General features: G+C 37.8%; 1 pseudogene; it reads right to left on the bottom strand.

The window, feature by feature from the left end:
- Positions 1 to 17102: 17102 nt before the first annotated feature.
- LOC143389701 (zinc finger protein 652 pseudogene) lies at positions 17103 to 18926 on the bottom strand (annotated as a pseudogene).
- Positions 18927 to 24051: the final 5125 nt, after the last annotated feature.

The following is a 24051-nucleotide window of genomic DNA, read 5'->3' as shown; positions in this document are numbered from 1 at the left end:
CACTGTATGATATAGAATGTGCTTAAGTGACAAGGAGAAAATCAAACATGGAGAGAGGGACAACTGGCCATGGAAACACCCCTGGCTATACCCCTCACCCTCCAATACAGCTGTTTGCAGGACTGGCTGGGAGAGATGCACCTTGGTGGGAATTTGAAAAGGCAGGATGGCAGAGATTGACTTTGGAGACTGAAGCCCAGCCCAGGAAACATGGGGTCCTCAGGTGACATAATGGACTAAGAATTGGCTCCTCCACCACACCAGTGGAACCCAGGAAAGATCCCTGGGGTACAATCTTCCAGCATGGAGTGGCAATCACTGGGCACTGGAGGTGCACTGATTTAAAATCTCCAGACCAACTGACATTCAGCAAAGAACCTGGAGCCCACCTAAACCTAAATCCTGCATCCAGGAATTCCACCTATGGGATCACCTCTCTCACTCTAGCAATCCAGAGGGTGGAGCATCACAGTCCAGACAATTCCACCTAAAACTGCTGAGAAGAGAAGCTGAGAATCTTTGAACTCCAATGGAAAGAATTCTTTTCATAGAGATCATTGTTCCCTTATGTTTTTCTTTTTTCTTTATTCCCTTTTTTTCTTCTGTTCTCTATTTAATTGTGACCTTGATGGTACATGGACATTTATGCATACTCATATTTTCTTTCCTCAATGCTAGCATTTTTGAAAAGTTATTTTTCATGGATTAGTTATTTGTGGACTAGGATGTTTGATTAGTATATTTTGGTTTGGTTTTGTATTCTTTTCATTTCTTTTTTAGTAAATTTTTATTTTATCTATATTTTTATCTTACCTGTTTTCCTTAATTCTCCCTCTTCTGTTAATAGCCAATCTCTATTGTTCTCTCTTTCACTCCTCCTTTTTTACTTCTATCATCTCTCCTCCTCCCTCATAGTCATCACATCTTATATCACTTCTATTCTCTCCCTGTCCACCATTTGAAATTGTAAATCCTTTTGTAAACTTGATGTTTTTATTGCAGGCAATACATGATCATATTGTTTCTGTTTATTGTGATAATTAACATTATAGATGTCATAGTAGGAACTATTTGGTTTATGGTTTAATGCTGTATATTGTTTGCATAGGTTGATGTTATTTTTTATTTCCCCCTAAACAGTGAGGTTCTGGAAACCCTCAGGGACACTATGAGTCCACAGGGTAGAAACTTTACTGCCTCAGAAACATACTGTTATAGACACACAAACAAGATGAAAAAGCAAGGGAGCTAGGTGCGGTGGCACACACCTATAGTCCCAGCAGCTGGGGAGGCTAAGGCAGGAGGATCGTGAGTTCGATATTAGCCTCAGCAAAAGCAAGTCACTAAGGAACCCCAATGAGAACCTGTCTCTAAATAAAATATAAAATAAGGCTGAGGATTGGCTCAGCTGACGAGTGCTCCAAGTTCAGTCCCTGGTACCAAAAAAAGAAATAAAGAAAGAAAGGTAACAAATTGCCCCAAACAAACCAAGAAACTCCAATAATAATCCATCAGCACTACAGTGGAAAAAAATGTCAGAGAAAGAATTTAGAATGTACATAATTAAACTGATCTGCAAAGGAAAGGATGATATATGAAATGAAATCAGAGAAAATACAGGGAGAAAAAGATCACTTCAATAAAAAGAGATTCTGAGGGGAAAAAAACCCAAGCAGAAATCCTCAAAATGAAGGAATCAGTAAACCATATTTCTAATCAGTAAACCAAAAATTCAATGGAAAGCATCACCAACAGACTAGATCACTAGGAAGACAGAGTTTCAGGCAATGAAGACAAAATATATAATCTTGAAAACAAAGTTGGCCATGGAGAAAAGATGTTAAGAGACTATGAACAGAACTTACAAGAAATATGGAATAAACTGAAAAGAACAAATTTAAGACTTATTGAGATACATGAAGGCACAGAGATACAAACCAAAGGAATGCACAATCTTTTCAATGAAATAATATCAGAAAATTTCCCAAACCTAAAGAATGAAATGGAAAATCAAACACAGGGGGCTTATAGGACCCAAATACACAAAATCACACCAAGGCACATTATCATGAAAATGTCTAACATAAAGGGAAAAATTTTAAAGATTGCCAGAAAAAACAACAGGTAACATTTAGAGGAAAACCAACCTAGATCACAGCTGGTCTACCAACCCAGACCCTCAAAGCTAAGAGGTCTTGGAATAATACATACCAAGCTCTGAAAGAAAATGGATTCCAGGCAAGAATACTATACCCAGCAAAATTAAGCTTCAAAATTGATGATGAAATAAAAACCTTCCATGGTAAACAAAAGTTAAAAGAATTCACAAATAGAAAGACTTCACTACAAAATATACTAAATAAAATATTTTATGAAGAAGAAATGAAAAATATAATGAAAAATAAAAATAAAATAAAAGGAACTACTTTAGTGTAGTTCCTCCAGCAAAGGGAAGAACTACACTAAAGGATCAATGGATAAACTAATTCAAATTAAAGAGCAAAAAAAATCAAAATAACAAGAAATAAAAATCATATCTCAATAATAACATTGAATGTAAATGGCCTAAACTCATCAATCAAAAGACAGACTGATAAATTGGATTAAAAAACAATACCCAACAATATGCTCTCTCCAAGAGACTCACTTCATAGGCAAAGATATCCACAAACTGAAGGTAACAGGATGGGGGAAAAGTATATCATTCACATCGATCTTGTAAACAAGCAGGGGTTCCCATCCTCACAACAGATAAAGTGGACTTCAAGCCAAAGTTAATCAGAAGGCACAAAGAAGGACATTTCATACTGATTAAGGGAATTGTATGTCAACAAGACCTAATAATCATAAACATTTATGCCCCACACAATGGAGCATCTATGTACATCAAACAAACCCTTCTCAATTTCAAGAACCAAACAGACCACAACACAATAATACTAGGTGACTTTAACATAACTCTCTCACTACTGAATAGATCCTCCAAACAAAAACTAAACAAAGAAGCTATAGAACTAAAAAATATATAAAACTAAAAAATATAACTAATAATATAGATTTAACAAAGATATATAGAACATTTCATCCATCAATGACTGAATACACTTTGTTCTCAGCAGCACATGGATACTTCTCTACAATAGACCATATCTTAGGCCACAAAGCAACTCTTAACAAATTTAAAAAAAAATAGAGATAAGATTGGAATGAAATTAGAAATCAATGATCGAATAAAAAATAGAAACTGCTATAACACCTGGAGACTAAATATGTTGGAAGAGCTGCCCTAGATAAACATGCCTTTAAGTCCTGATGCCCTGGGATACTGAACAATTATTGCCTTCCGCAGTAACTTGGGCATTACCCCAGCTCAGATAACAAAGTGTGGTTCCAGGTGTAGGCATCACCCTGGGGTTAAGTTACACTCACCTCTTCCTTTGGAACCCTACCCCTTTGCCCTTTTGGGATACAATGTTCCATGGAACCTTCCCTGTGTGTCCCCTACATAAGAATAAAGAATTCCAGTGGCTAACACTCTTTCCACGAACCCTTAAGATCAGAGAGCTTTCAAGGATTTTGAAAAGGTACTATTGTGTGTTTGTGTGCTTTATTTGTCATTTTCTTAAGTTATTGGAATAGTCATATTTTGTGAACCCAGCATTAGGTCACCAGCTAGAATAGATGGCGATATAAATAATATGCTATTAAGTGACAAATGGATAGCAGAAGAAATAAGGGATTAAATTAAAAAAATACTTAGAGGTAAATGAGAATAGCAATACAACATATCAAAATCTCTGGAACACTGCAGAACACTCTTAGAACTTAAGAGGAAAGTTCATTGCACTGAACTCATTCACTAGAAGAACAGAAAGCCAATGAATAAATGACCTAACATTCCATCCCAAAGCCCTAGAAAAGGAACAAATCAACATCAAAAGCAATAGAAGCCAGGAAATAATTAAAATTAGAGCTGAAGTCAATTAAATTGAAACAAAAGAAACAATCCAAAAAAACTGAGAAAACAAGAAGTTGGTTCTTTAAAGAAAATTAATGAAATTGATAAACCCTTAGCCAACCTAACAAAGAGAAAGAGAGAGAAAACTCAAATTGGTAACATTTATGATGAAAAAGAAACTATTGTGATGAACATTACTGATATACAGAAGATCATCAGAACCCATTTTGAAAGCTTATAATCCAATAAAATAGAAAATAATGAAGACAATGAAAAATTTCTAGAGACATATGACCTACCCAAACCGAATCAGGAGGACATACATGATTTAAGCAAATAAATTTCAAAAGTGAAATTGAAGATGCCATCAAAAGTCTACCAAGGAGGCTGGGGTTGTGACTCAGTGGTAGATCTCTCATCTTGCGCTGGGTTTGATCCTCAGCACCACATAAAGATAAATAAATAAAATAAAGGTATGTGTCCATCTACAACTAGAAAAAACATTCTTAAAAAAAAAAAAAAAGTCTTCCAAGGAACAAAAGCCCAGGACCTGAAGGATTCTCAACTGACTTCTACCAGACCTTCAAAGAAGAATTAACACCAAAACTCCTCAAATTATTCCATGAAATACAAAAGGAGGGAACCCTTCCAAACTCATTCTATGAAGCTAGTATCACCCTGATACCAAAACCAGACAAAGGAAAGAAAACTTCAGACCAATAGTCCTGATGAACATAGATGCAAAAATCCTTATATAAAATACTGGTGAATCACATACACAAACATAGAAAAATATAGTGTACCACAATCAAGTGGGGGTTCATCCCAGGGATGAAAGGTTGGTTCAATATACTGAAATCAATAAACGTGATTCATCACATCAATAGACTTAAAGATAACAATCATATAATCACCTCAATAGATGCATAAAAAACATCTGACAAAATACAGCATCCATTCATGTTCAAAACACTAGAAAAACTATGGATAATAGGAACATACCTCAACATTGTAAAAGCCATGTATGCTAAGCCCAAGGCCAACATCATTCCAGAAAAATTGAAAGCATTTCCTCTAAACACTGGAACCAGACAGAGATGCCCTCTTTCACTACATCTATTCAACATAGTCCTGGAAATTCTAGCCAGAGCAATTAGACAGATGAAAGAAATTAAAGGGATACAAACAGAAAAATAATTCAAACTATCCCTATTTGTTGACGACATGCGTCTTTATTTAGAAGACCCCAAAAATTCCACCAGAAATTTCTAGAACTCATAAATTCATTCAGCAAAGTAGCAAGATATAAAATTAACAACCATAACTCAATTGTGCTCCTATATACATCAGTGATGAGTCAACTGAATGAGAAATGAGGAAAACTATCCCAATCACAATAGCCTCAAAGAAAATAAAATATTTTGGAATCAATTTAACAAAAGAGGTGAAAGATCTCTACAATGAAAACCTTAGGAGATGGAAAGACCTCCCATGTTCTTGGATAGAAATATTGTCAAATGGCCATACTACCAAAAGTGCTATACAGATTTCATGCAATTCCTATTAAGGTTCTGATTACATCTTCATAGAAATAGAAAAAGAAGTCATGAAATTCATTTGGAAAAATAAAAGACCCAGACTAGCCAAAGCAATCTTAGCAAGAAAAGTGAAGCAATACCATATTCTAAATTATACTACAGAGACATAAAAACAAAAATGGCATGGTATTGGCACTGAAATAGACATGAAGACCAAAGGTACAGAATAGAAAACACACAGAAAAACCCACTTAAATATAGTTATCTCATACTAGACAAAGGCACAATAAACATACATCAGAGAAAAGATAGCTTCTTCAACAAATGGTGCTGGGAAAACAGGAAATCCATATGTAATAAAATGAAATTGGACTCCTCTCTCTCTCTCTCTCTCTCTCTCTCTCTCTCTCTCCTTGTACAAAACTCAACTCAAAGTGGATCAAGAGCCTAGACATTATACCAGAGACTCTGCCTTCTGGAAGAAAAAGTAGGCCCAAATCTCCATCATGCTGGCTTAGGAACCAAATTTCTCAATGAGACTCCTAAAGTGCAAGAAATAAAATCAGGAAGCAACAAATGGGATTGTATCAAACTAAAAAGCTTCTTCATAGTAAAGGAAACAATCAAGAATGTGAAGAGAGAGCTTACAGAACAAGAGAAAATCTTTGCCACCTGCACCTCAGATACAGCATTAATCTCCAGGATATACAAAGAACTCAAAAAACTTAACACAAAAAAAAATAAATAACCCAATCAATAAATGGGCTAAGAAACTGAACAGACACTTCCCAGAGGAAGAAATACATTTGATCAAAAAATATATGAAACAATGTTCAACATCTCTAGCAATTAGACTACAAATTAAAACTACACTGAGATTTTACCTCGATCCAGTCAGAATGGAAATTATCAAGAAAACAAGTAACAATAAATGTTGGTGAGGATGTGGGAAAACAATTACACTCATATATTACTGATGGGATTAAAATTGGTGCAACCACTCTGGAAAGCAGTATGGAGATTCCTCAGAAAACTTGGAATGGAACCACCATTTGACCTAGTCATCTCACTCCTTGGCATATACCCAAAGGACTTAAAATCAGTATACTATAGTAACAAGTCCACATCAATATTCATAGCAGCTCAATTCATAGTAGCTAAACTATAGAACCAAACTAGATGCCCTTCAACAGATGAATGGATAAAGAAAATGTAATACAAATATACACAATGGAATATTACTCATCCGTAAAGAAGAATGAAATTATGGCATTTGCCAGTAAATGAATGGAACTGGAGACTGTCGTGCTAAGTGAAATATGCCAGTCCCAAAAAACCAAAACAAATTTTCTCTCTGATATGGGATGCTGACTCACAATAGGTAGAGGGCTGGGAGGGATGGGAATGGGAAAGACAGTAGAATGAATCAGATATAACTTTCCTAGTTCATATATGAATACAAGACCAGTATAACTCCACATTATATACAACCACAAGAATGGGAAGTTTTACTCCATGTATATATGATATGTCAAATTACATTCTACTGCAATGTATAACTAAAAAGAACAAGTAATTTGAAAAAAAAAATCTGTGCTTCTGAATGCAGCTGTTGGTACTTTTCAGGAAGCAAGTGAAACCTGGTTGGTTATTTTTTTTGAAGATACCAACCTGTTTGCTATCCATGCCAAATACCTAACAATTATGCCAAAAGACATCCAGCTAGCATACCACATATGTGACAACTCAAGATCTGCCATGATGGGAAACATTTCATTTAAAAAAAAAATCTCTTCTTCCTGTTACAGCAGTTCTGAATATTTTAATATGTACAGTGGATTCTTTTCCCCCATGGGGTCAAAAGATACCAAAGTGTATGATTAAAAATAAAAAAACAGAGGACAGAAATCAGGTATTGACACTTTTTCCATTTTCACTTGTATGTGAATTTGTAATTTAAATGCAGACATTTAAAAACACTAATGCAAGTCAAAACATTTCAGGGAACAAGTTTCAGCAGTTTGACTTTACAACATTTATAAATACACCTGTTAAAATTCTTTGTAAAATATCAGCATTGGGATGGTTTTAAAAAAACTCCATTTAAAACATTTCCACTTCCTGTTTGATGAAAACTAAATGATGCTTGTGGATTTTTATTCTACACTAGATTCCCTCCATTCACTATAGTTTTCTGAGTTGTCCTACATGCAAGTATCTGTTTTTGAAGTTGTCTGTCTTCTGTGTTGTTCCTGTAGTTTTGTTATTAAAATTATTAAAGTATAAAATTAAAATATCTATTAATTTTTAAATTAAATTTAAAATTTTAGTTAATTCTAAACTATAAAAATTAAAGCAGAGACTCACATTAAGAAATAGGAAACTGGGCTGGGGTTGTGGCTCAAGTGGTAGCGCGCCCGCCTGGCGTGCGTGCCGCCAGAGTTCGATCCTCAGCACCACATACAGACAAAGATGTTGTGTCCGCTAAATACTAAAAAATAAATATTAAAATTCTCTCTCTCCCTCCCTCTTTCTCACTCTCTCTCACTCTTTCTTTAAAAAAAAGAAAAAGAAATAGGAAACTATACCTGTGAACACTTGCAAGACTGAACAAGCGAGCCTTGTAACATTAGAGCAAGTGACATGAAAGATTCAAAACACCAGGGATGCTACAGTGGTCCCCAAGGGCGATCACATCAAAATGCCATAGACTGGGTGGTTCAAACAGCAGAAACGTGGTGTCTTCTCACAGTTGTATATGCTAAAAGTCCAAGATCAAGGTGTCAGCATGATGGGTTCCAATAAGAGATCTCTGTCCTTGGTTTGCAAATGGTCACCTTCTGTGTCTTCACATGGCGTTCTCTCTGTGCAATTGCACTAATGGTAACTCTTTCTTTCTCTGAAGGTCACCAGTCTTTTTGGATAAAAGCCTCACCCTTGTGACCTCACTTATTTTGAGACAGGGTCTCACTAAGTTGCCTAGGCTGGCCTTGAATTTATGATCCTCCTGCCTCAGCCTCCTGAGTCGCTGGAATTAACAGGTGTGCATCACTGTGCCTAGTTGGGATCTCATTTAATCTTTACTATTTCCGTAAGGTCCTGTCTCCAAATACAATTTCATTAGGGGCTAGGACTTCAGCATAAGAATATGGGGGAATATAATTTAGGTCATAAGAGATATTAAATGAATGATCCTCTAAATTGAACAAGGATTACAAGGAAGGCAGGTGTTCAGGAAAATAATTGGCTGGCTTATGAGCAGAAATGAAAGATAAAATGAATCTAAAAATCAAGGGGAATTTTCAAGATTGGAAAGCTGACGGATTGTAGACACAGAAATAGGAGATAAAACTATCTAAAATGTTTTGAGGGGTTGGGGTTATGGTTCAATGGTTAATATGATTGAGGAACTGAGTTCTACCCTCATCATCACATATATGTAAAATAAAGATATTGTGTCCATTTAAAAATAAAAAATAAATATTAAAAAAAGATGTAAAATTAGGACTGGGTTGTGTCTCAGCAATAGAACTCTTGCCCTAGCACGTGAGAGGCCCTGGGTTCTATCCTCAGCACCGTATAAAGAGTAAGTAAACAAAATAAAGGTATTGTGTACAATTAAAAAATAAATATTTTTTAAAAGATGTAAAATTTAAAACACTAAAAATAAAATGTTTTGAGCAAAAACACACATGAGGTTGTTTTGATTAAGCAGAGGTTCAATCCTATTGTCTCAAGGGGCTCCAAGTTGGCCACATTAAATTAAGAAAGAAGTACAGGGATAAGAAAGTATAAGAAAGAAATAGAGCAGACTTAAGAATTATTATTTTTTTTTTTTACTTTGAACATTAGCATTAAGTTGGTTACCGTACACATCCAAAGGCCCAGCATCTCAGAAAAAAAAAAAATCATTAAGTGGCACACCTTGTACCAGAGTCTCACAAGAATAAAATATACAATGCTACATTGAGTGGTTAAAAATACACAAAAAGTAGTTTTAACAATCTATAATTTTTTATACTTAAAATCATGATTGAGTTGAAATAAAAAAGTGCATTTCAATTGCTAAAAAAATAATATTGGTATAGTTAACACACGGGGGAAAATCAGCACACCGAGGGATCTGACAGGATGTGGGGGAAACAGATGACCCAGGGAGGCCAGGCAGTGCCAGCCGGTTCAGGAGCCCACCCCACTGCAGTTCCCTTGGGCCAAGCAGCCCTCCTCTCCCTGGTCTTTCCCATCTTAAGAGATCCTGTCCTACCTTCCTGTCATTGAAAGACTCCTCTAAACTTCTTTGCAGCATGACAGATACTTTCCCTACACCGAGTCCAACTTGATCTTCAACAGCATCTCCACAGAGAGGTAGGAGAGGGACACTGCCCCATTCTGGACTTGACATAAGTACCCCAGCCAACGGCCTTAATCCTTATGACCTAGCAGGCAGAACAGGGACCAAGCAGCTTCTATTTTGTCAAACTCCTTTGGACAATATTCAACATTCAACAACAAGCTTTGTAAACCTAATGCTAAACAATTCCTGGCAAGCAAACTGGATTTTCTTTTCTTGAAAAAATGAGGAAAAGTGCAAGTGATTTCAGTACTGTTGGGGAAAACAAAATGAAAAACAAGTTGCATCTGGGCACCTGATACCTAAACCAATCACAGCTTCAGTTTCGTTTTTTGTAAAGTGTTGGAATTATAAGTGAACGGACTTGGCAGGGAAAAGGGGGCCAGGCAGAAATCAGTTAAGAAGGCCTTCCCGGGTGTAAATACTTTCTGGCTCAGCAGGGTAAATATATATTCACAGCCAGGTGTTTTCCCTTAATTGATGACTGACATGTTCACTATGAAGATGCTGCTGCAATGAGCTCAAATGAAACTCCAGGTCTGAGCTGATGAGGCAGGAGAAGCCTCAACACACACCCTACAGAGAGAGCACAGCTGGAGTTTTAAACTAGAGGAGTGCCTGCAGCAGGGAATCTCCCCCACCCCACCTGGAAGACTTGCAGACAAGGAGGTCCAAGCTACTGTTGCTGCAGGTGGGATGTGGAAGAAGGAAATAAGGAGGGTCGCCTTCCTGCTGTGCATTCAGCACTTCCAGATCCCTCAAGGCAAGGCTTGTAATCTTGGTCACCACTATTAACAAAGACTAGTTAACTGAACTGCCTGACCCACAAGGACCATAGACCTGCGCATCAATCTTTGTTTGCATCATGAAGGGTAAGCAACTACTGGTCTTAGTAATGAGGGAAAATGTCTTAAATAATCAAGATACACAAATAAGCATTAAGTCAAGAGACAGCACTCCAGAAAAAGACTTAAAAGGGGACCTTTATAAGCTGAGAATAAAGGTAAAGTACCTTATTGCCCCCTTGTGGAAAGAGCCAGTACTGCATATGCCCATGTCCAGAAATGAATAAAATGCATACTCGAATTACTGGAAGATTGAGAACTCATCTGATTTTCTGAGGCCACATATATACCCTCAAAAATACAAATGTAGAAGTAAACATCAAAACCGTGCCACATTGTTTTTCTTTTCGCTCTAATGAGGTGAATAATCAAGACATGAAAGATGTTTCTAGGAGGGTTAAGAGTTCTAGGAGGATAAAATACTTTCCACCAACTTTCAACAACAGGGAACCAGTCTCAAGTCTTATGCAGGATGTGTCCTTCTGATCACATGGCCCCTTTTCACCTGTAAAAGGTGGGGAGGAAGCTGTGTTCATTCACAGGAGCCAGACATTCAGAAAGAACTCCATTCTTTGGGACATCCAGTACAGAGACAGGTTCTGTGGATCCAACTATCCAATGCAAGTATCAAATTTCCTTCTGAAGTAAGCAAAATCCAGGCTCCATCCTTTTTTTTTGCCCCGTTTCCATTTCCTATATGTCCTTTGAAGAATCATTTTCAAGTAATTTGAACATCCCTAATCTTACCAGAGAAGCTAAAATAGCATGAAAGCAACCTGGAGTCAGAGCTATAGGGACACTGCTCCGGGCAAGAACTCCCTTTGATACTTGCACTAAATGTATCCTACTGAAGACAAAAAACAAGGCAGCAGTCTGTCTCAAAAGACACGATTCCTCCAAATGACAAGCAAATATGGCTCTCTATTGTTTTATTGCCGGGGACTCTGGAAAGCAACATACTTTAGACAGCCAATTGTACTCAAGTAGCAAAATTCTAGGTCAATAATGGGCATTAGCAAGGCAAACTGAAGTTACTGATTTCTGTAATACAGAAATCTACCTCTTATATTTTGTAAACTTGTCTTTCCATTCCAAATAGTGAAACCTTTTGATAGCTTGAATTTATTCATTATTGTACATACCCAATTTTCACAACCAATTTTTATGAATAACATACTGTTTATCACCAGCCAACAGGGGCTAAGAATCTAGTAACAGCTACCTTTTTAGACTCCCACCTTATGTGGTTATTAGTCTTGAAAACCTGAATACTAATAACTTTAAGGGAAGAGACATGAGACTTTGGGTCAGAAAGCAAAGATTTTGACCAAGGCCAAAATATTCAATAGTTTTATTTGCTGACAAAATGGAACCCAATTTCTTTCTTTCTTTCCCTTTTTTTTTTTTTTTGTGACACCATGGGTTGAACACAGGAGCACTCCACCACCACATCCTTAAACTCCTTTCTTAAATTTTATTTTGAGACAGGGTCCTACTAAATTACTGAGGTTGGCCTTGAACTTGCCATCCTCCTGCCTTACCTCAAGAGTCCCTGGGATCATAGTGGGGGCCAACACGCCTGATCATTTTTCTCATTTTAAAGGGTTCATTTGTTTTTACCTTTGGAGGAGAATTTAGGAGCAATCAACCTGTACACAGCACAGACTAGTTTTGGCTGTGAACGATTAGCCAATTGCTAAAATAAATTTTATCAATGAAATGCCCATATCACAGACAGAACACACTTTGACCCTCTGTTTATTACATCCTTCAGGTATTATGTATCAATCATACTTTTTAAATGAATTAGATGACAATAACTAGAAAAGAAAGTAAATAAAGGTTTTTGGGAGATGAGAGAGGCAGATTAAAAAGAAAGAAATCAGTGAAGGTCTTCTGTTAAATCCAGAGAGCAATTTTAAATTCATTTTGACTAAAAGAAAGTTATGGGTACAACCTTGCAAAATATTTGCAAAAGAGAAGAGGGTGCAGAGCAACAGCAGCATTCAGAATCCCTCTGTCAGGAAGGGCAGGCATTCAGGAAGACTTCAGATGAGAAAACGATCTAGCTTCTCATGAAAGAAAAGAAGGTGAAGAGCAAGATAAGGATAATATCTTTCAACACTAGCGACACAATATATGAATAAGATATAAATCAAAGTTTAAAAGGTAAACAGAAAACAACATGCAGGAACAACAAAAAAATGTGTTCAGAATTCTTGTCCAAGGTTTTAGCCAGTTTGTAGAGTTAAACCCTTCAGAGCAAGGGTGGATCCCAATACTCATGCAGAATGAAATAATCAGAGGTAGGATTTAGATCAGGGAAATAATGCTCCAGGATGCTGGCTTTTTGAAGGCACTCAAGAACAGAGTGAGAGAGACTGAAGCTGCAGTGAGATCACAGCCCTAGACAGAGAGGCATATTCTCACTTTATCTGTCATAAACAAACAAAAACAACGCCAGGAACACAGGGACAAGACATGTATCATGGAGTGATCCACAGAGTTGACAAGGTAGAAAGAAACCCACTTCATGAGTCATTTCTTACAACAACATAGCTTCTACTTAGGAAACAAGAAAGAAAAGTTTGTTTTCTGGATATGCAATTCTGCAAATTAGTTTGAATTAAGAAATATTTGATAAATGGCAAGTTATCTAGTTCTTTAAACAAATTTACTGAGGCTGAAGCTTCAACATTGGGAAAACTTAGGAGTTTGATTTTCCTTAAAGTCTTGCAAAGCCTATCCTCTAAGACAAAAAGATCTGGTCATAAAGTCTATAAAAATGTCTACAGAGTATAAAAGTATAGAACTATGAAAGTGAATATTCTGATGGCAACTTTTATGGCTTCCATAGAAAGTGTAGAGAGGACCTCTGGTTTGCATTATCGAGGTAGTGTCCAGGGTTAGCAGGTTGTCATTATCTCTTATGAATGCTACAGATGACAAAAGCAAGTCAGCTAGAGCGTTGTTATTGCATGAGATGCCACTATCTCTAATGGCTTATAACTTCATTCCTGAAAAAAATGGTCTTTTGGGAAATTCCTATCTTGATGCAGGCAAAGGAAAATTAAGACCCAATATTTACTTGCTCAGTTTTACAGTTGAAAGAATTCCAAGTGAGTTGATTTTTTTAAAAAAAATTATAGTTAACCGATAAAATGCTTAAGTGTAACTTATCCCCATTTTAATTAAATCCTCCCTAGTCTGGAACATCATCATGTGGACCAGCAATGCAACAAGAGTTGTCTTTTCCATACAGTAGCTCAAACAGAAGTGTTCATCTAACATGAACACTTAAAAACCTACCTACCACAGGATGTTGTATAAAAATTTGCAAGGTAGGCTAAATTTACCTATACATCTGCAAAGAATTTCTCTCTTTGTTCCAGATTCTCAAAATTTAAAACTTCCAGTGAAATAAAAATGAAACTAAACACACACATCCATTCAACAAAAATAAAAACTGAAAAAAAATTTAAGAAGTAAAAAATTCAAAGTTTACAAGTTCCTCTTCAAAGCATTTTGCCTGCAGTTAGTGGGCTAGGGACAATCAAATTACCAGGAGCATTTTAACCACAATAAAAAGGTACTTCCAATAAAGTGTAGTTTTTCTTTAAAAAAAAAAAAAAGATGGTATAAAATTATGGAAACTTCCATGCTCAATCATTAATTTAGAATAATTAGTGTAAAAGGTAGACTATAAAAGTATGTGGGAGTGATCTGCACAGGTTTCTTTGAACTATTGTAAAGTTTTATTCAGAGATCTTTGCTAAAAGTAAGAATCAAATCGTAAAGATACGTGGAAAGGAGGCCATGTCCCTTTAAACTATTCATCCTTTTTTCTTCATTCAGATTTAAAAACCTACCTCAGTATAAGCCTACCTGACTCAATTTGAGAAAACAGGAACCTTTTATTAGGGCTAAAGAAGAGTTTACATTTGAATGATAAATCTATGAGAAAAGAATAGAAAATGCAAAAAAACAACTAACTACCAAAAATGCAATGTCAACTCAAGAAAGTCCTTGGGAAATTTTTCTCAAAAAAGTAACCCTTGCAATGATACAAGTCTTTAAAGACAGTATAAGATATAGTAATGAGACAGCCTCATTATCTATATAATGCTGAAATGTGGCCTTTATTGTCTTTGAGATATAAGTACAGATAAGGGCTGAGAACTCAAACTCTTCCGGAGTTTTTTTTTTTTTTTTTCAAAAACAGATAATGAGGAGGTCATAGGCTTTGAAGAATTCATGGGGTGCTATAGAATATGCAACTTTTATTTTGGTAGAGGACCCCAACCAAATTTTCAACCCTGAGTTTGAGTCTTCAGCACGTTAAACCTGATGCACATACATGTTTTAAGGCTTAATCCTATAGTTCTTGTATTCAGAAGCATTAATGTCATGACCATTCTTAATGCATTCCATTATTCATACATAAAATGACACTGATGAGGAATCATATTCTGAGAAGTTTTCCTGAAGACCACAAATCCCAAGTAAGGAAAGGTACACCTATCCAGGGGAGAAAACTGTAAGTTTCTAGATTGTTCCACAATACATTTCACTAAAAATTATACTGTGTGACAATGTTGATTCTTTTTTTTTCCAATCATTTTTTTTCCTTCTGTAAGAATAGTGGTGGCTATTTGCTTACTATTTTTTGTCTGTGTAACAGATATTTTCTTATGGCTATAGTTGCTTGAATGAAAAACCAAAGATGACTACCTGAATTTTCCAGTATATAATTATAGAACACCTCATGAATAGTTGATTCAATGGTCTCAAGTCTAGAGTTCAGAATTGCCACCCAATTCTATACATTTATTTAGAACAAAATAAGGTATAACCAATTAACTAAGGTATAATTTACATCTTTTTATAAAACTACTTTAATATTACAGGCCTGACCATGAAATAATGATAAAAGTCTACATAAAAGTGTGGATTTACAAACTTGTCATGGAATGCAAAAGAGACTGTGGAGGTCAGGGGAAGACAGTCACTAAAGTTATAACAGTCAAAATCCTTACCAGCTTGGGTACCTGGGGGCTCAAAGAATGTACACAAATATTAAAAATACCATTCTTTAAAACTTACATCCAAAAACAGGAAGAAAAATATGTCTTAAGATATTTTTCTGCCTCACGGCAAAGTTTTCCTATGCATTATAGAAGACAAAGGCAAAATTGGAAGGAAAAAAATTGGAAACATTAAACCAAAAAGCTAGTAGAGAGTGTTCTGTTTAAATATAGAGACCTAACTTCAGTTGAGAGTTCCATTTATCCCTGCTACAGAGCTAATCATCCAGAAAAGTGCTTGACACATATCTGCACATTTCATATAAAAATAAAAAACAAATAAAAGAGTTCTGATTCAGGCAATGATTTAAGAGCCCGAGGAAAGAGAAATGAAGACATTTCAAGATTAAAAAAATGGAGGAGGGGGTGTGGGAACTCAATTGTTTGAGATGAAGAAATATAAAATTTGTAGCTTCTAATGAGTCTGGATAAATGTGGTCAGTTAAATGCAATCATTGTGTCAGCCCTTCTGTTCAACCTTCCCTTCCAGGTAATCAGCTCCTGGTTGATGGTGCCCATAGGAAGACCCCCAAACTTGAAAAAGGAAGCCACCTAGAAAAACGAGAGAGAGGTGCTGCTCTCTTCCTCACCTAAGTGTGCTGGTGTTACATAACTATCTTCAGAGGACAGGGCAACAAAACCTAGGAATTTCCCCTCACTATAATTTAAACTAAGTTAAAATAGCTCAAAGTTGTAGGCATATCCACATTTCATGTATAACATAAAACTCAACCAATTTGTCTTCTCATTCAAATTTCTCAGCCACTATGAGCAATAAGTTTATGATTTTGGTTTACTATTTTAGTTTTTCATAACAATTCTAGAAAAATAAAGCAACCTCAAAAACAGAGACTCTAATTTGTCTTCCCAGAAGAGTTAAATGTAAACACAGTTCCTAAGAAGAGTAAGAAACAGATGTGACTAAGATGAAATAATCTCTACTTCCTTCTAACAGTGAACAACTTCATTCAAGGCAGGACCCCCTGTAAATCATCCATTCAATGCAAGGTGGGGCCCAAAGCAACATGGAGGAGAGGAGCATGTCAGTGAGGATGATGGACATCTGAGAGCTAAGCAGAGATTTTTAAATTACCAAGTACTTACACCACACTCTGAAAGCAAAACCTCAGTTTTTGCAGGAACCTGGTCTGGCGACCCTTGCAGACACATCTAGTCTCTGAAGCACCTTTGAGTTGTACGGATGTAAGAATAACTTTGAATTATAGAAGTTATATGCATCTTTAAGAATCACATTTTGATGATTATAAAATTTTTTTTCTATTTTACAACATAGGTTTAGCTACACAGAAAAAATTACACCGCTTATTGAAATACATTTCATTTTAGAAACAGACTACTAAAGAAGTCTATACAAAACCTCTAAAATAATTTCTGTAGTAAAATAAAGAGTGCGTTAGGAGAGCTACACAAAGAAGAAAATTTCCATCTTTCTCTATAATGCTTGATATACTGTGAAACATGGCCAGCTTAACTCTGTAGCCAGCACCAAAAGCTGAAAAGAATTCATTACAATACACAGTGATACAATTAATGCTCTGGATTAATCTCACAGCCTTCCCGATTAGTACAAAGGAGACCAGGCCTATCCCCTCTTTGAGGAGAAGTCCAGGATATAAAAGCAAGCATACCTCATCAGCTGATATGAAATTATAAAATCCCACAAGTCTGAGTATTTGAAATTTATAAAAGTCGTCAGAAAATGCAAGCAAATTGGGCTTTAGTTCAGTGGTTCCCTGGTTTAGATGAGTTTCCTTGTGAGCTCAAGGGCGTCTTCTGGTTCACTCCCTTGGGTCTGCTGATTCACCCCGACAATGGCAAAGCCCCTGAGGGAGCTGAGGAGAGCCTGAGAACTGCAGAAATGCTCCACCAACTCACCGTGGGAACACAACTGGGGAACTGCTTAAGGAGATGGATGTTAATGATGCGGTGCTGAACTGTTCTTCTCTGCCAGGTGCCGCAGAAAGGTGTCCTCACTCTGGCCTCTGTGATTTAAAGGCTCACTCTTGAAGAGAGCTGGTGGTGGGGGCAGGTGAGGGACTGGAGGGATAGGAAGGTGGTGCGGGTGGTGAGGGTGCGGGTGGATGTGCAGGTGAGAGAAGGGGTGGGGGATGGGCCGTGGGGGAAGAGTGCTAACGGGGTTCATACTGACGGGAGGAGCCGGGGTGGTGGGTGTGTTCACCACAGAAGGAACTGGGGTGGCTGGGGCAGTTGTGAGTGGGATCTGGACGGCAGGCGGCACATTCACGGGACTGGTCACCCGAAAGCACTTCTCCTTGTGGGCCTTGAGCATGTTGGAGAAGCGGAACCGCTGCCCGCACGCGTCGCAGGGGTAGGGCTTTTCGCCTGTGTGAGTTCTGCGGTGCCTCTTCATGTTGGGGCGGCTGGTGAAGCTTTTGCCACAGATTTCACAGATAAAGGGCTTCTCTCCAGTGTGTGTTTTCATGTGTTCGTCGAAGTACTGCTTCATGTTGAAATCCTTGCCACACCACTGGCACATGAACTGTTTGTGCCCAATGTGGATGCTCATGTGGGAGCGTAGCTGGTACTTGTACTGAAACCTTTCGTCACAGTTCTCACATCTGAAGGGCTTCTCTCCAGAATGCTGCAAGGAATGCACCTTGAGTGACATACTGCGTTTAAAGGATTTTCCACAGGTTTCACATGTAAATGGCATGTCTTTCGTGTGTGCAACCATGTGTTTCCGCACGTGAGCCATGGTATAAAATTTCTTCTCACAAATTTCACAGGAAAATTTCTTTTCTGCATATCCGTGGACAATCTTGATATGTTCATGAAGGGACCAGAGTTTCTTGAACGATTTGTTACAGGAAACACACTCCACTATGATCTGCTCCCTTTTGTAAGAGACTTCCTCCTCCTCCTCCTCCTCTTCCGAGTCATCAGAATTTCTTTGACAGCATGCACGTCAGACACTGCTCTTGTCTCCCTGAAATATGGCTGTTCCTCCGTCTCATGGAGATGTGGTTTGCTCATCTTGGTGTCCACTAACACAGAATAAGGACTTCCTGATTCCCTTTTGTACACTTTGGTGGACAGGTCAAGTTCTTGGTTGGCACCATGATAAAAAGTAGATGGCACTTGACCACGGCGGCTCTCTTCTTGTGCCATCCCTGCTACATGCACAGCACAGTTTTCAACCAGTTCCTGACAAGAACTGGCTGTGTGGCTCATGGGTAAGTGGCCCAATTTATTAAGCAGTTCAGAGTATAGAGAATTAATTTTAAAATAAAGTAATTATTAGGACTCAAATCTTTTTCCATTCAGAGAGAATTACTTAAATGAAAAAAAGATATTACTGGAATCTGTGTGCAATTCTTCCAGTGTCACAGCACCAAAACATAAGAAAAAGGGTTTGGTATTATGGCAAGAGCAGAGCAGGTGATTTTCTTCTGAAGAGAGCTGCAAGGAACTTGGAGCATCTTATCCGGGCCGGCCGCCTCCGCCTCCGCCGCCTCGACCGCTGCCTCGGCGGTCCATCACTGCGGCGGGGGGCCTGTAGCCGCGGCGCTCGAGTAACCACCGCCGGCGGGACCGGCCCCTCCCCCCTGCCCAACGTATGCGCTCAGGGCCGCTCCTCAGACCCGGCCTCGGCTGCCGCCGCCGCCGCCGCCGCCGCAGCGCTACGTGGCCGCCGCTCCGACGTCTCGCGACTCCCTCTTAAGAATTATTTCTAGGAAAGAACTTTGAATATGGTTGCCAGCATATAGGACTGACCAGGAATTAATGAAATAATGTTTCCAAAGAAATCATAAAAGTAGTGAGCTGGGCCTTAAAAATCCTATAATTGTAAAACATCCTCTCAGGACTGCAAATATGCAGTAGCAGGAAGCAGGCTGTGAAAACCACACAGTACTGAGGTCATAGTCATGGATGCTAATCTCAGATATTGTCTGGGAAGAATAATGGACAAAAAAGAAAATCTCAGAAAAGAGAATCCAGGACCTGGGAGGGCAAGGGACAAGGAACTTCCTCCCCTAAAGTCTAATGAGGAATGTCCTCCACCTGGAGAGCCTGCCCCATTGGATTTTCTCATTACTACAGATCAGTTAGTGCTATGGATCTCCCAACCCTCCCCTTTCCAAATGAGAGTTTTTATTATAGTTATGTTCTTGGTCCATATTTCTTATATGAGGTGTAGAGGGCTAAAGAGGTAAGCAAACTTGTCTTTTAATTCAGAAATCTGTGGACCATTAGCCAGAGTTCCCAGACTTTGTCATAAGTGGGGCACCTGGGTTGAACTTTGGGGTTGTCTTCTTTAGGCAAGACATCACAGAGGTGTTCAATGAACAGAGGGCAGTCTGTGGCAGAAATGGCTAGCTGCGCAGAGTCTTTGCCCTCCATCCACAGTGTTAGTTTCTTGTGGCAGAGCAGAGCCAGTCACCATGATCACCATTCCCCTTGAATCCAGTGTGGCCGTGAGACTGGTTGTTCTCTCAAGAGTGTGAGGAAAGTGATACTTGCTTTGTTCACTGTCTTTTTCCCCTGCACAGGAGCTGGAAACAGAGGACTTGAAGATCTGCCTGGGGACATGCAGAAGAGCACCAAGATGGAAGGAGCCTGGGTCCTGGTCACCACATACAGGAAAGCCACCCAGAGTGACCACATACAGGAAAGCCACCTGCCATCCAAGAAAATGTTCTCAGAGTACGACGTGAGTGAGAGATGAACTTCTGCTTTGTTAAGTCACTTCGTTTTCAAAGTTTCCTTGGTATAGAAATTCGTATGCTCCCGAAAGAAGTGAAGCAGAGAGCTATGTACGAGGTTCTGAGGAAGACGAGAGTTCACAGAAGACTAGCAGGGTGACCAAGGATTAGCAAGGAGCCAAGTGTGGCTAAAGTGAAGCAAACAAGGAGAATGGCCGAAGGTGATAAGATTAGAGAAGCAGAGGGAAGCCAGGGCTGGGGATATAGCTGAGTTGGTAGAGAGCTTGCCTCGAAGGCAAAAGGCCCTGGGTTCAATCCCCAGCATCAATCAATCAATGAATAAATCAGACCTTGTAGGCCATTACATAGCTTTTACCTTGAATGAGCTGGAGTGTCAGTGAAGTATTTGGAGCAGAAGGAAGACACAAGCTAACATTTTAATTGGATGCCTTACAGCTGTTGTTTAGGATGAAGTCACAGAGGGACAACAAGAAGGAAGATCAGTTTTGAGACTATTAAAACAATCCAGGGAGAGATATGAAGCTGGCTTGGAATCAGATGGTCGCGGTGAAGGTGGTAAATAGGACTTGGATCCTGGACATACCTTTATGGTAGTGCCAAAGGCTTCTTGTCAAAAATCCAAGCACGAATGATATTTATGCTTCTGGCTGACTCAGGTCTGAGAGCTATCTATGCACTGTGAGCAGAAACTGGCTCCCAGTAGCTCATAAAGTACTTGATATTCTCTATAGTAAAAAGGACTGCCAATACATAATAGTATTATTGTTTCAATGCAAGTATTAATAACTAATGTCTAAAAAGAACTAGCCAAAGGTTTTATGAATGCTTTCTGAGTGGCCCAGCCCATAAATAATTTGCATTGAGATTTAATGCTATTAATATGGATTCCTCTTCAGTGGCAATGAGATTGCCTTTGATCCAATAGACAAGATTGTTTTGAGGTCTTTCAAACAGCCAACTGTGATGATTTCCAAACAAACAAATAAAAAAAATTAGGCTACTTGTATTAGGAGTCTAACCCACTGGATGTGTATATAGAAAGACACTGATTTCAACTAATTGCCTCCTGTGATTGTAGAGGCTTGGCAAGTCCAAAATCTGCTGGGGGCATTTGGCAAATTGAAAACTTAGGAAACAGTTGCAGTTGGAGTCCACAGGTAGTCTGCTATAGAACCAGAGAGAAGTAATATTGAAGATGAAATTTGAAGGCTGTCTGATGGCAGAGTTCCCTCTTTCTTGGGAGAGGTCATCAATTGTTCTATTCTACCTTCAACTGATTATATGAGACCCACCCATATTATGAAAGGCAATCTGCTTTACTCAAATCCAATTTAAACAGAAATCTCATCCAAAGCAACTTCACAGCAACATTCTAAATAATGTTTGCTTAAATATCTTGGCACTCTGTCATAGAGAAGTTGATACATAAAATTAACCATCAGACACACCACAATTAGGAAAACTTCAAGATGCTTCTTTTATTGCCTTGTAATTCAGTAACACTTGCCTCTCTTCAGCCTCACAGATTGTACATGGGTTTCCTTCATTTTACTGTCTAATTACATATTTAACTAAAGAATCATTATACAATGATGAGAGTCCAGTTATTTTCTTATGACTCTGCAAATTTTGTCTCTTTCTTCTATTTGTTTAATTTAAGCCTTATGGTTATAACATACATTATCCTATTCTGGTGAAAGTATCTGCTTTCTTGTCTGCATAATGTGTTCTCAGATATGCCTCAGCTCAGTTTATAATATTTTACTCCTTTTAAAGTGTCACTAGAAATTGTTAATATAACCATATTATTTTTCAGCTAACAATTTTGCTGGATTTATATTGACAATTCCTAAGGTGGAATCTTTTTGGAATTTTTAATTATTTTTTAAAAACCCCAAATCACAGAAAGTTTGGAGAAATGAGAAAAAAAAAAACAAACTACCCAAAAGGGTTTTTAGCATTATGTCATTGCAATTGCAAACACCAATAAAATATTTAATAACAACCAGAAAAGTAAAGAGAATAGTAAAATGGTATAACAGATTTCTAGAGCAAATTTCAGTAAGCTTAAGAAAATAGTAGAAGTGATCACATGGGAACACTATCAAACAATAAGTGTTAGATGATTTTGCCCAGCGATAGGCCAGTGTACAATTTCTAAGCATGTTTAAAGTAACTTAGACTTAAGCTATGAAACTTGACAGGTTAGGTGTATTAAGTGCATTTTTGACATGATATTTTCAACTTAGGAGGCGTTTATCAGGATGTAACCCCATTGTAAATCAAGGAGCATCTTTAGTCTATATAATGTTTTCCAGAGAAAACAACTGTTTTGTAATTTAAGGTTAATGCTATGATAATCCCCAAGTGTGGTCCAAGGAAAGACACATTAATATATTACATGGATGATGTTGGTTAAATGGTTACTCCTTCCAGGAATAGCTGGCTTCAGAGATTTCATGTAGACAATGCTTTTCATCTTTGTACATTTCATTCCCACCTGACTGGTGAAGCCCTGGACTAATGTATGTACATGTTATGGTTTAGATATAAGGTGCCCCATAAAAGTTCATGTTGAGACAATACTAGAACATTCAGAGGTGAAAAAACTGAGTTATGACAGCCTTAATCTAATTGATTCATTAATCTGCTGATAAGGATTAGCTGAGTGGTAACTAAGGAGGTAGGGTGTGGCTGGAGGAGGTGGGTCACTGAGAGCATGATTTTGAGGTATATATTTTGTCCCTGGTGAAAAACTAGCTCTGTTCCCTAATTGTTATGTCTTGAGCTACTTTCCTCTGCCATACTCTTCCACCATGACGTTCCCCCTCACCTTGGGCCCAGAACAATGGAGCCAGCTGTTTTGGACTGAGACCTCTGAAACCATGAGCACCAAGTAAACTTTTCCTCCTCTAAAATTGTTCTTGTTAGGTCTTTTGATCACAGCAGCAAGAGTTGACTAAAACACTCCATTTGGGCTCAATATCCCATTTCTCTGGGTTTTTTTCCAAGGTAGAAGGTGATAAAGTGGGCCTGGGTTAAAAAAACAAGAACAATGTTTATGATATTTGAACTTAAGTTCTGAATCTGTAAGCCACTAACCCCAAACTCCTTCCTCCACTATACAATGAGAATATTTTCATTTGGTCTTACAAAGTATTACAATAAATAAATGCTATTAAAATAGTGCTATTTGGTAGGTACAAAAAGTTACATTCAGAGCCATTTAATTCTAAGGTGAGAACAATGAAAGTCACAAAGGTTAGTCTTTGGCCTGATTTTTTTTTTTTTTACATTCTCATCATTAAAATATATGTATACATCTAGGGATGTACATACTGTGATTTATTGAGTAGGGAATTATTCAGTTTCACCAAATATAGAAGTTAAAATGTGCTTTCAAATATTCTTTCACATTCACACTAATTAGAAGTCAGTCACAAAGAGTTTTAAGAAGATACTAAGCATTCAATAAGTATTTAAAATAACAAAATAAGCAGGTTTTTCAGAGGTCCACCAGATTAGGCCCACCATCACAGAAAACTGAGGCCTAGGTAGGCAATATCTTT

This window comes from Callospermophilus lateralis, unplaced genomic scaffold (assembly GCF_048772815.1).
Source record: "Callospermophilus lateralis isolate mCalLat2 unplaced genomic scaffold, mCalLat2.hap1 Scaffold_63, whole genome shotgun sequence".
NCBI classification, from domain to species: domain Eukaryota; kingdom Metazoa; phylum Chordata; class Mammalia; order Rodentia; family Sciuridae; genus Callospermophilus; species Callospermophilus lateralis.
The sequence above is the reverse complement of the archived record's forward strand: the minus strand, read 5'-3'. Positions and strand labels throughout refer to the sequence as shown.